At 44.3% G+C, this 9,883-nt stretch overlaps 1 protein-coding gene across 1 annotated transcript in view; it reads right to left on the reverse strand.

The window, feature by feature from the left end:
• The window catches only part of SNRK (SNF related kinase), a 42,165-nt gene extending 41,594 nt beyond the window's left edge, over positions 1 to 571 (reverse strand). Inside the window, exon 1 of the mRNA XM_027659426.1 lies at positions 334 to 571. The gene's annotated coding sequence lies outside the window, so the exon portion shown is untranslated. The remainder of the gene's footprint in view (positions 1 to 333) is intronic.
• Between the last annotated feature and the right edge of the window lie 9,312 nt (positions 572 to 9,883).

Raw genomic sequence — 9,883 nt, forward strand, 5'->3', positions numbered from 1 at the left:
GCCGTCCCCGCAGGAACACCCGCATCCCGGGAGGTTGCCGTCCCCGCAGGAACACCCGCATCCCGGGAGCCTGCCGTCCCCGCAGGAACACCCGTTTCTGCCCTCCCCTCCCCGAGCCCTTCCCTGCAGCCCCGGGCGGCACCGACACACCGACCTTCGGCGGCGGCCGAGGAACGTCCCCCCACGGCCGCCTCCTCCCCCTGGGCCGAGGCCGCCATTGGGCTCGGCCGGCTCCGGGAGGAACGGAAGGCGCAGGGAGGGGGAGGAAGGAACCCACCACACCCCAGCAGCCCAGCCCGAGTCGAACCCGGCCCAACCCCGCCGGCAACTTACTGCCCGCAGCAGCGGCGGCGGCGTCTCCTCGGGGCGCCGCGCCCCGCGCCGCCCCCTGCATGGGCAGCGCCCGCCGCGACTGCCCTCGGGAGCGGCGGCGGGGACGGGGAGCTCGTCGGGGAGGGAAGGCAGGAGAGGGTCCGTGAGCCCAGCGGGGAGGCTCGGGGGTGACGGCGGGCCGTGCCGCCGACGCGGGCTGCGCTCGGACGGCACCGGGCGCTGCGACCGCTCCCGCGGCGGCTCCGAGTCGCGACTGACAACAACGGCCGCGGCTCGCGCGGGGCCGCGAGGGGCGGGGCGGGCATAACGCACGCCCGCGCGCCGCCGCGCCTGCGCCGCGCGGCGGGGAGGGGAGGCCGCGCGCGAACTGCTGTCACGGCGGGGGCCAATGGCGGCGGGGGAGAGCGGGCAGGGGAGAGGGCGCCTGAGGGGAGGGGAGTGGAGGGCAAGAGGGGCAGGGCAAGGGAACGATCTGGTGCTGCCTGCCCGGGGCTCCAGCTGCCTGAAGGTCCTGAGCAAGTCGCCTTGGAAATGACAAAAATAGGAGGGGAAGGCAAACGCTGAAGGTCTGAGGAGAGGTCAAAGACCGCGGGTCTGCCGCCTCCGTGGCCGCGAGTTGGACGCCTCTGTCCCTTTGGAGGGGACGCTGGGCTGGAGGGCTGGTTAAAGTCGTGGAAGGGCCATACCTGCCTACCCTTTCTTAGGTTGAAATAATAGCGTATTAATGCAAGTATAGGCATCACAGAATCAACTAGATTGGAAAAGACCTCTAAGATCCTCCAATCCAACCCATGGCCGAACACCACCGTGTCAACTAGACCATGGCATGAAGTGCCACATCCAGTCTTTCTTTACCTCCAGGGACAGTGACTCCACCACCTCCTTGGGCAGGGCATGGTGCCTCTTCTAGCCTGGGGTAGCAATGGCGTGTGGGCAGCAGGGCAGTCTGCTGTTGGATTCCCCTGTGGTGGGAAAGACAGAATCAAGATGGATGGTGGAGGTTATCTGGGAGTAGGGAAGTAGGTAGTAGCCATGTTTGTGGTTCCTGGCTGATCTGATCACAAATGAAAGGGGTAGCAGTAATAGCATCTTAAAGAGGGTATAGAGATGTTGCCCCTTGTGTTCTGGACAGCTGGCCTAGGCAGCGAGGCATGCTGCCATTGGATTTCCCTGTGGTGGGAAGGATGGGAGCACAGTGTACTGGTGGAGGTCATCTGGAAGTAGGGGTAGTGAAAGGAAGCGATGTCATTGAGGCTAGTTGGAGAAAACAGGCCAAAGAATGAGCCTGGCAGGTGTTTCGGAGTTTCCCTGTACACTTACCCCTGGCAGAGTACAGAGTTCCCCTGTACACATATATGGCTGTACGTGTAGGGAAGGGAAGAGAAGGGAAACAGCTTGAATGGTTGCACCGCAGAAGCATTTGGGTTCCTACGTGCTAAGATGCTTCGAGCATCAGAAATAATGCAAGGATTTCCTCCAAAGACCATCAAAGAAAATCTTTGAATAGCCAGGGAAATGAAAGCCGTAAAAGTGGCACTTTGAAAAGTGCCCTTTTATTTTTTTCAAATAGAAATGGCCAATTGGAATATATGGAGAGAGAAATACAAAACCTCATTGTAGCAAAGCCTAATTTTAGGAAGATGTTTGATAAATGCTTTTCAGTTTTCTCCATGCTTCAACAAAATTCAGATGCTGTTCCTTTGTTAATAGCTTATATTACACTGTACAGCAGAGGCTATTGAATTAACCTAGAATTTCTTAGCTTGAAACCAATCTGTGAATAAACTAAACCACAAAATACAGTTCAGGGAATACCTAAACTGAAATAGTGTGATCATATGTAATAAAAAGGACATAATGATTTCATGTTTTAAGGTTTCAAAAGAGAAATAAAATAGAAAAATACGTGAAAATTTCAAGAGTCATTCAGTCTGGTCATTGCTTCCTAACACGAATGAGAATTTCATGATTTTGTCATAATTTAGACCATTCCGTAGGCCCGACTCTCCACTCTTACACCATTTGGACACCAATAAAACACAACTGATTACTGAATTCACAAGACAGATTTAATGTAAAAAATTACAATAACCAGCCCATCATCTGTGTTTGCCTGATTATCACTGATTTCTCAAGCCACCACCACTTGGATTTCTGAGCCTAATGCAATCAGGTGATGCCTCCTGCTTATTGTTCTGGAAAACTTAAGTCTAGATTCTGTCTCTCTGGTTAATAATAATTATGTATTTCCACTTGTTTTTCTGTTTGATTTTCGTTGGCATGTTGGAGAAGGCACATCTCACAAAGACCTAACGATGCTTCGGTTCAGTGTCACTAATTCTCCCTTTGCAAAATATTTTGTCCTAAACGACTTCTTTATATCAGCTTTCAGAAATCACATTAACATCTAGTGCACTGCCATGCAGGATATCGCACTCAGATGTACTCAGCCTTTCCACGTGTTTGCTTATGTGGGAGAACAAGTGGGTGGAAAAGGATACATTTGCAGGAATAAAAGGAAATTCTCACCTGTGATAAAGCTGTTTTGAGACACTATACTTTAGGTCACTTGTATAATACAACAGCTCTTTTACTCAATAGGATGAGTCTTTGTAGATGAGTATGTGTGAGACTAAGGAGAGGGTCAAGGATAGGTGCAGTGCTTAAGAGGAGACAACAGGGACTGGAAGGAATCTGACAGTCACAGTGGGGTAGAATTGCCTTTTTTCAGGCACTTCTCTCACTGTTTACACTAGATCACTAGCTGCTGGGGTGAGACCAATACCATTCCCCCACCAAGCTAATGAAAACCTCTTGTCACACAGTCACTTACACTGGGCTTTCTCTGCAGTGGCACAGGGCCTTGTTTTGTGAGGTTTTTCACAGTGAAAACTTAATGTGGCAGCTACACATCTGTAAAATCAGCAAGCTGTAGTAGCGAGGTTGCCAGGGGAGGTCGGCCCTGTGCTCCTGCTTTTGGTTGGCCTCACCTGGTTTACCTCGCCATAAAAGTGCCATGCCTTGTCTCCACATTGGTTATAAAACAGGACAGCTGTGCCACAGCAGCACACACCTCACCAGTCAGTCATTAAACTGAATGTATTTGTCTAGGGAAGGTGACAGCAACAGCCTCATGCATCTGTTTGAGGGATTGCTCATGGCATATATGCATCCAAATCAGACCAGACAACATTCCTTCTTGCTAAATCCAAGCACAGTCTACTATGGAAAGAAAATGGTAGATAATATTTGTTTTTACAGAGTACTTGCTGGCTGACATTAGAAATAACCTTATTTTATATAAGCTACTAAACATGTAAGCCATCTGTCAAAAGTATGGAGTGTATAAACACACATGAAGTTGTTAGTCTACAGTATTTGAAAAGGGAATATGTTCTTAAAAAGGTGAATCGTTATGGTTCACCTGTTTCAAAAATTAGGCTAATACTTGATGTAAATTACTTTGCACCTTTCCAATGAAATGTTTTTGAAATGCAAAGTAGTGCAAGAAAATTTTGGGATGTTTCAAAGTGCTTAAGGCTCAAATAATGACTTTGGACCAGCCTTTGTGAGTATGTCCGTTCTCCCTAGTAATTCCCAAACCCACTGGTCAAATCTGAATTAAAGGGGTAGATATATCCAGAATTACATGTTTTCTTAAGTGTCATGAAACTAGGCCTAGGCAGCAGAGAGTAACCTTACCTGTACTCCCTGTATAGCAAAAGCTGCAGTGTGAGCTCACCCTTCATTAGTCACAGGAGAATCCGCATGGATGAGGGTGGCTTTTTCCCCTCAGGGTGGAAAAAGCTTCAGTCAAAATTCACACTTCATTAGACACTGGATAATCTGAGCATGAGGCTCAAATCCATAGGCCTCATTAGTTCCCTTTCATTATTAAATTATTAACAGTTTCCCTGACAAAGCAGAACAAAGCAGCTGCCTTTGGACAGATATAGAAGAGTGCAATTTGTACTGAAGCTTGTGGAGGACATTCAGATATTACATTTCTTAATAGGCTCAGTGCTTGCGTTTGAACATTCCGTACATTTCCATGATCAGAGGAGGTAACTTGGGTCCTGGGCTGAAGCAGAAACTGCTGGAAATGTCCAAAGGAATCACATACGGTCTCTTTTCTGAGGTCAAAGCTCAGCCGTAGTTAAGATTTGCAAGTGACTCCAAGGGCGATAAGAGCTTCTGCCACAACTCCAAGAGTAAGAGACTGAAAAAAGGTCTCGTTCCTGAATAGGACAAATGATCTACCAAGGGAAACAGATAGGGCTGTAGTACCTAGAGCCATTGTTGCCTCAGGCACATTATCAGGGTCTCCCAGCTCTGTGTGTTTAATATTCAAGGAGGAGAACTGCCGGCAATGGGTGAGGATCAAGTCAGGGCTTACATGGGAGAATTTAACCCATAAACATGCCTGGGGTCAACAGAGCTTGCATCCAAGGCTGCTGAGAGAGGTGTCCGGTGTCACTGCAAGGCTGTACTGTTATCTTTGAAAGGTTGTGGAGACTAGGGTCTCCACAATCATTGTAGTGTCCCCCAATGACTCTTGGAAAAAAAAGGAAAACTGCTGGCTGACCAGCCTCACTGCAGTCCATGAGGAAATCTATGTGCAGTTGGAACACATTTCTGGGCACAGGAAGGAGGTGATTGGAAACAGCCAGCATGCATTTACCAAGGGTGAATCATCCTGATCGCCTTCTATAGTAAAATGACTGGATTTATAGATGAGGAAGAACAGTGGATATTATTTACCTTGACTTTTGCAATGCTTTTGACACTGTGTACCACAATCTTGTATCCATAAAAGAACATTATGGGCAAGATAGGTGGACAAATCTATGGGTAAAAAAACTGCTCACATGATAGGACCTGGAGGCCAGCAGATAGCAGGCTGTACTCTGTCTGGAGGCCAGTAAGAAGTGGAGTACTGCAGGGATCTATCCTAGGACATGACCTGTTTAATGTCTGTGTCAATGCCTAGAGGAGTGGCCTCTCATCAAGTTTGTGGATGACAGCAAATTGGTGGGACTAGTAAATATGGTCTGAGCTCCCACTCAGAGGGACTCAGGCTGGAGGAATGGTATGACAAGAACCTCATGAAATTCAACCAGGACAAACGGTATGTGGGACAGAATAACTCTGCAGGGTACAGTTCTGTAGAGAAGGGCCTGGGGGTCTAGGGGACAGCTGGGTAAGCCCAAGACAGTGATGAAGGTTAACAGCACCCTGGGCTGGGTCAGCAGGAGCACAGCCAGGAGATGGGGGAAGAAATTACCGTTCTCTACTTGGCACTCACACCACATCTGGAATACTGTGCTTCTCCACCACTGCATAGCTGCTCTACCATGCTGCTGCAGGTCTTTCCAAAAGGTCTCTCCTCCCTCCAGGAAGGAGGAGGGGCACAAACACCCACCCAGTGGAGGGAGAAACACAAAGCAAGGCCAGGGGTGCTTTAGTGCCATGGAGGAAGAAGGTGTGTGCTTCCTGCTGTGGGTGGAGAGCAGCATTTCCCACTGGTGCCAAGGGCAATTAGAAAGTTGCTGCCCACTGTGAAGGAAGCACATATAGTGTCCCCTAACTCCTCACTTGCTTTTTAGTCAAAGCAACAAATCCAGCTGGTGACACAAATGGCAGAACCAGCAATGCAGGGAACAGAACCCTTGTACTGACAGGAAACCTGGGATATGGCCAAACCTGACTTATGCCAGGGGGACAAAAATATCAGGCTGAGACCCAGCATGCAGCCTCTCTGAGTCACAATTAGCACAGAAGTAGTGCAGAGACTTTACCTTTTCTAAGATACCTTTGTCCCACATCTCATTCTGGTGAGCTGATGACACAGTTCAAAAGCTCCTGCTTCACTCAGAAAGGAACAGGACATTAAAAGAACATCAGGCATAGAAATGATGCATTAAGTCAGGTATGACATGGACTCTTAATTTCTCAGTCAGAAAGGATAAAAATGTGTTAATCTGGAAGGGAAGGCATAAAGTTTGAGGACATGCCATTAGTGTTCTAAGTGATAAACTAATTAAACATAGTAAAGTTAGGAGTGGTTCTAAGCCTGGTGACTTGCATTCCTTTTCACTTATGGTTTTGGGCTTGGCCCAAGTTATTTAGGGATTCCTAGTAACTCTTCTAGAAGAGACAGGGTAGGAAAAAGTGAGTCAGTTCCAGAAAAAAAAAATCCCTTAGTGCCAACATGTTCCTTTATAGCAGTCAGGACCTTAACTCAGAAGTACTCTCAGTCTTTCTCTGTTCTGGGAAGGGTTGGGAGTCTTTTGTGTGGGACAAAGTGCCAGGTTTCCTTGTGCAGGTGTCACGCTGGCTGGGGAAGACTTTGTCTGAACTGGATTCTCAAAATCCCCTATCACTTTGCCGGGTAGAAGAAAAAAGAATGCAGCATTGATCTGTGAGGAAGAATGGAAGGTTGTGTTTAGAAAAATTGTCCTTCTGAAGAACAAATCTATGGTGAGAGACTCTTCACAAATGAATGGCAGAAAGAATTCTTTCAATTACTTTATGTAATATCGGGTTTGAATACACTAAATAGTAGGAAGTGTAGAAAATCAGCCATATGTGCACTGCTACGGGGAAAAAAAGTACACAATTATTGCTTTAAAATCAAAATTAGAATTCTGGTCATGTGACAGATAACAACCCCAGTTGTTTGCTACTGAAGCGTAAGTGCTAATGGCGAGGATATGACCTATATTCCACCCTGCCACTTTAATGGATGAAACAGGACCATCATGTCCTAAAAAACCAAATATTTAAGGGCTTTTTACAGTCTTATAATTGTTGCTTATTTTCAGTTACGTTCAAACACATATTACCTAAGAAAAGGTCCTTAGGAATACATACCCCTGATTTAAGCTTAATTGCAGCCCGTACACTGCAGAAAATAACAAGATGCAATGTGGAGATCTGTAACTGAAGACCTCTAAAACAATGTAATGCCATGGATTAAAAAATAAGCACTTTCTTGGAAGAAAAGCTTGAGAATTGCACCTTTGAGGACAATTGTAGTCATGGAACAGCAGTAATCATGTTTTATGCAGCAAAATGTCTTTCCTTGGAATAGCGGTTGTTCACCTAAAAGGATAGTGTTGCCATTTTTACAAGTGCAATATATTAGTTTTTAAATGAAACATTTCAAAAATTCACGTCAACAAAGGATTTGGGGTTAGGGGGTTTTGTTTGAATTTTTTTTCTGTATTGTGATGAATGCCATACTAAATACTTACACATCTGCTCTTAGCACTGCAGCAAATGTAGTCAAATTGACCCCTGCCCGTCCAGTAAAAGCCAGTGGTTAAAGCCGTGTAGTTAAACTCGTGCCCCTGAAATGAGGAGCAAAGGGCAGAGCAGCTTTCCAGGGTTAGCAAATTGAAGCTTCACATTCCCAAGAATTCACAGCTCCAGCTTTGGCCTGTGCTTCGCTACCGGTGCTGTGGAAATTGTATCCACCTACACCTCAAGTTCAATTTGGCCTATGCCTTAGAGTTCAGGAAACAGTTCTGGGGTTTTGTTTGTTTGTTTGTTTTTCCTTTCACTCAGTCTTCCTTTCCATACTAGGTCTTCCCATCTTTTAGGTGGCCTGAGAAGAATGCTGTGTGTTTAATATATCAGATTTTTGCTTTACAAAGTTACTGACAAATGTATAGAACTTCTCAATTCAGGCTGGAAAGAAAAAAAAGCACGTTTTCTTATAATGACTTTGTTTCTGATACTGAGGAGGTGGACAAGAAATAGAGGTCTCTGGGAGAGATAAAGAACCATTTTCACATTAAAAAAAGGAAAGAGAAGAAATAGAAATGAGACTTCAGAAACTCCTGGTTTATAAGATCTGTCACATAGTGTAGTGGTTAGAACCATAACACAAAATAACTATGTTCAAACAGTGCACGATTATTTGAACAACTAGGTGATTTACTATTTTTTAGACAATTTTCATGCTGTTAGAGGTTGCTTGGATATGTTCTTTAACATTCTTCCCATTTTACAAAGAGAAACAATATTGGAGCCACATTTTTAAAAAATCTTCAGGTTTAGCTCCAAATGAAAAGCAACCCCAAACATAATTAAATGCAGAACTTTAAATTCCATTTCCATGTTTAAACAATGACAGTCTCTTACTCAATCACTGGTAAATAACATTTCTTGTCCATTTACAACTAGGGTATTAAAAAAAGAAATAGGATGTCATGATTCCTAATTAGAACGTTCATGTGGAAGGGTTGCCAGTCTTCAAGATAAATGCCTGTATTTCTCTGTGTTCCTGCAGTTACTGTTTTATAGCCAAGCTGGGTTTGTCAGTGACATCTCTGAAACTATGTCAACGTTTTCTTGAAGTCCTACCAAGCCCTTTCCTGCCAGCATCTGAATTGAAGGGACCAAATTCTTTGAGGACTGAAACTGAGCAAGTTATGCCATGAAGCCACTATCATGCTTGTACTGTGTTCCAGAGAAAGAACAAGATTAGTTTTTCTTTATAACTACAACAGGAAAATAAATGCTATTTCAACTCCCTTCACAAAAGATGGACTTGAAACTTACTGGGAAAAAAAAGGGGGCTATTTTTTTTCTCTCTGTTCGATCACTGCCTGTGAAGCAGAATTTGTCCCATGGCATTATAACCACTTTCTTTGTAGGACTATTTTAGAAAATGATCGAGCCTGTTTATCTAATACTCTTGTAATGTATAAATGAGTCTGTATTACTCACAGTGAACATATGCTTTGCTGTATTTTACTCTTCTGTCAATGCAACCCCATTATTATAAATCAAACCAAGGATTTGATAGACTACTTCATTCACATCTTGCTCACTGCTCCCACTGTTCACTGTAACATACACAATGTGCCATTTGTAAAATGAACAAATTCCCAACAGCTGATTTTACTTTGTTTAACAGCTGAGTGCATCTTGGTGTAACACCAAAGATGTTTCAGCTTATTTGTTTTGACTAACAAATTTGTTAGCTAGCTTATGTAACATTTGTGAAATTATAGCGGATTGTTAGAAATGTATTTAAACCATCTATAATTCACTGATATTCAAGCTCTTCAAAAGGCACTGTACAATCTTATCAAGAACTAAATACTCTACTTGAGAAATAAGAGGCACATTCCTTATCTGTTGTTTGAACAAAGAAAGGGTGGGGACATTTCTCAACCAATCACCCATTTAAAATGTTTCCAGATGGAATCACACCTTTTACACTGAAGAGTATAAATGACTGCAGTGAAGTATATTTCATAATGGAACAAAACAAAAGCTACCTAAATGTAAGTTTTTGTGACCGGCAATATATTTGGCCATCATTTCTTTCATGTTGATAAAATAGAATTGGGGCACAGCTTGGAGAAAATTTCTCTAAAGACAGAATTTTCTTAACATTTGTTTTAAATTACTCATTGCAATTTTTAAGTTTTTTTACTGCTGTTCTAAAATTACTGATTTGTTTGTTTTATCATGTCTCAGGGAAACGCAAGCATGTACATGTAATAAAACTGTTATGATACTTGTTTGTGCACTT

Source organism: Corapipo altera, unplaced genomic scaffold (genome assembly GCF_003945725.1).
Source record: "Corapipo altera isolate COAL_440 unplaced genomic scaffold, ASM394572v1 44b, whole genome shotgun sequence".
Taxonomy (NCBI): Eukaryota; Metazoa; Chordata; class Aves; order Passeriformes; family Pipridae; genus Corapipo; species Corapipo altera.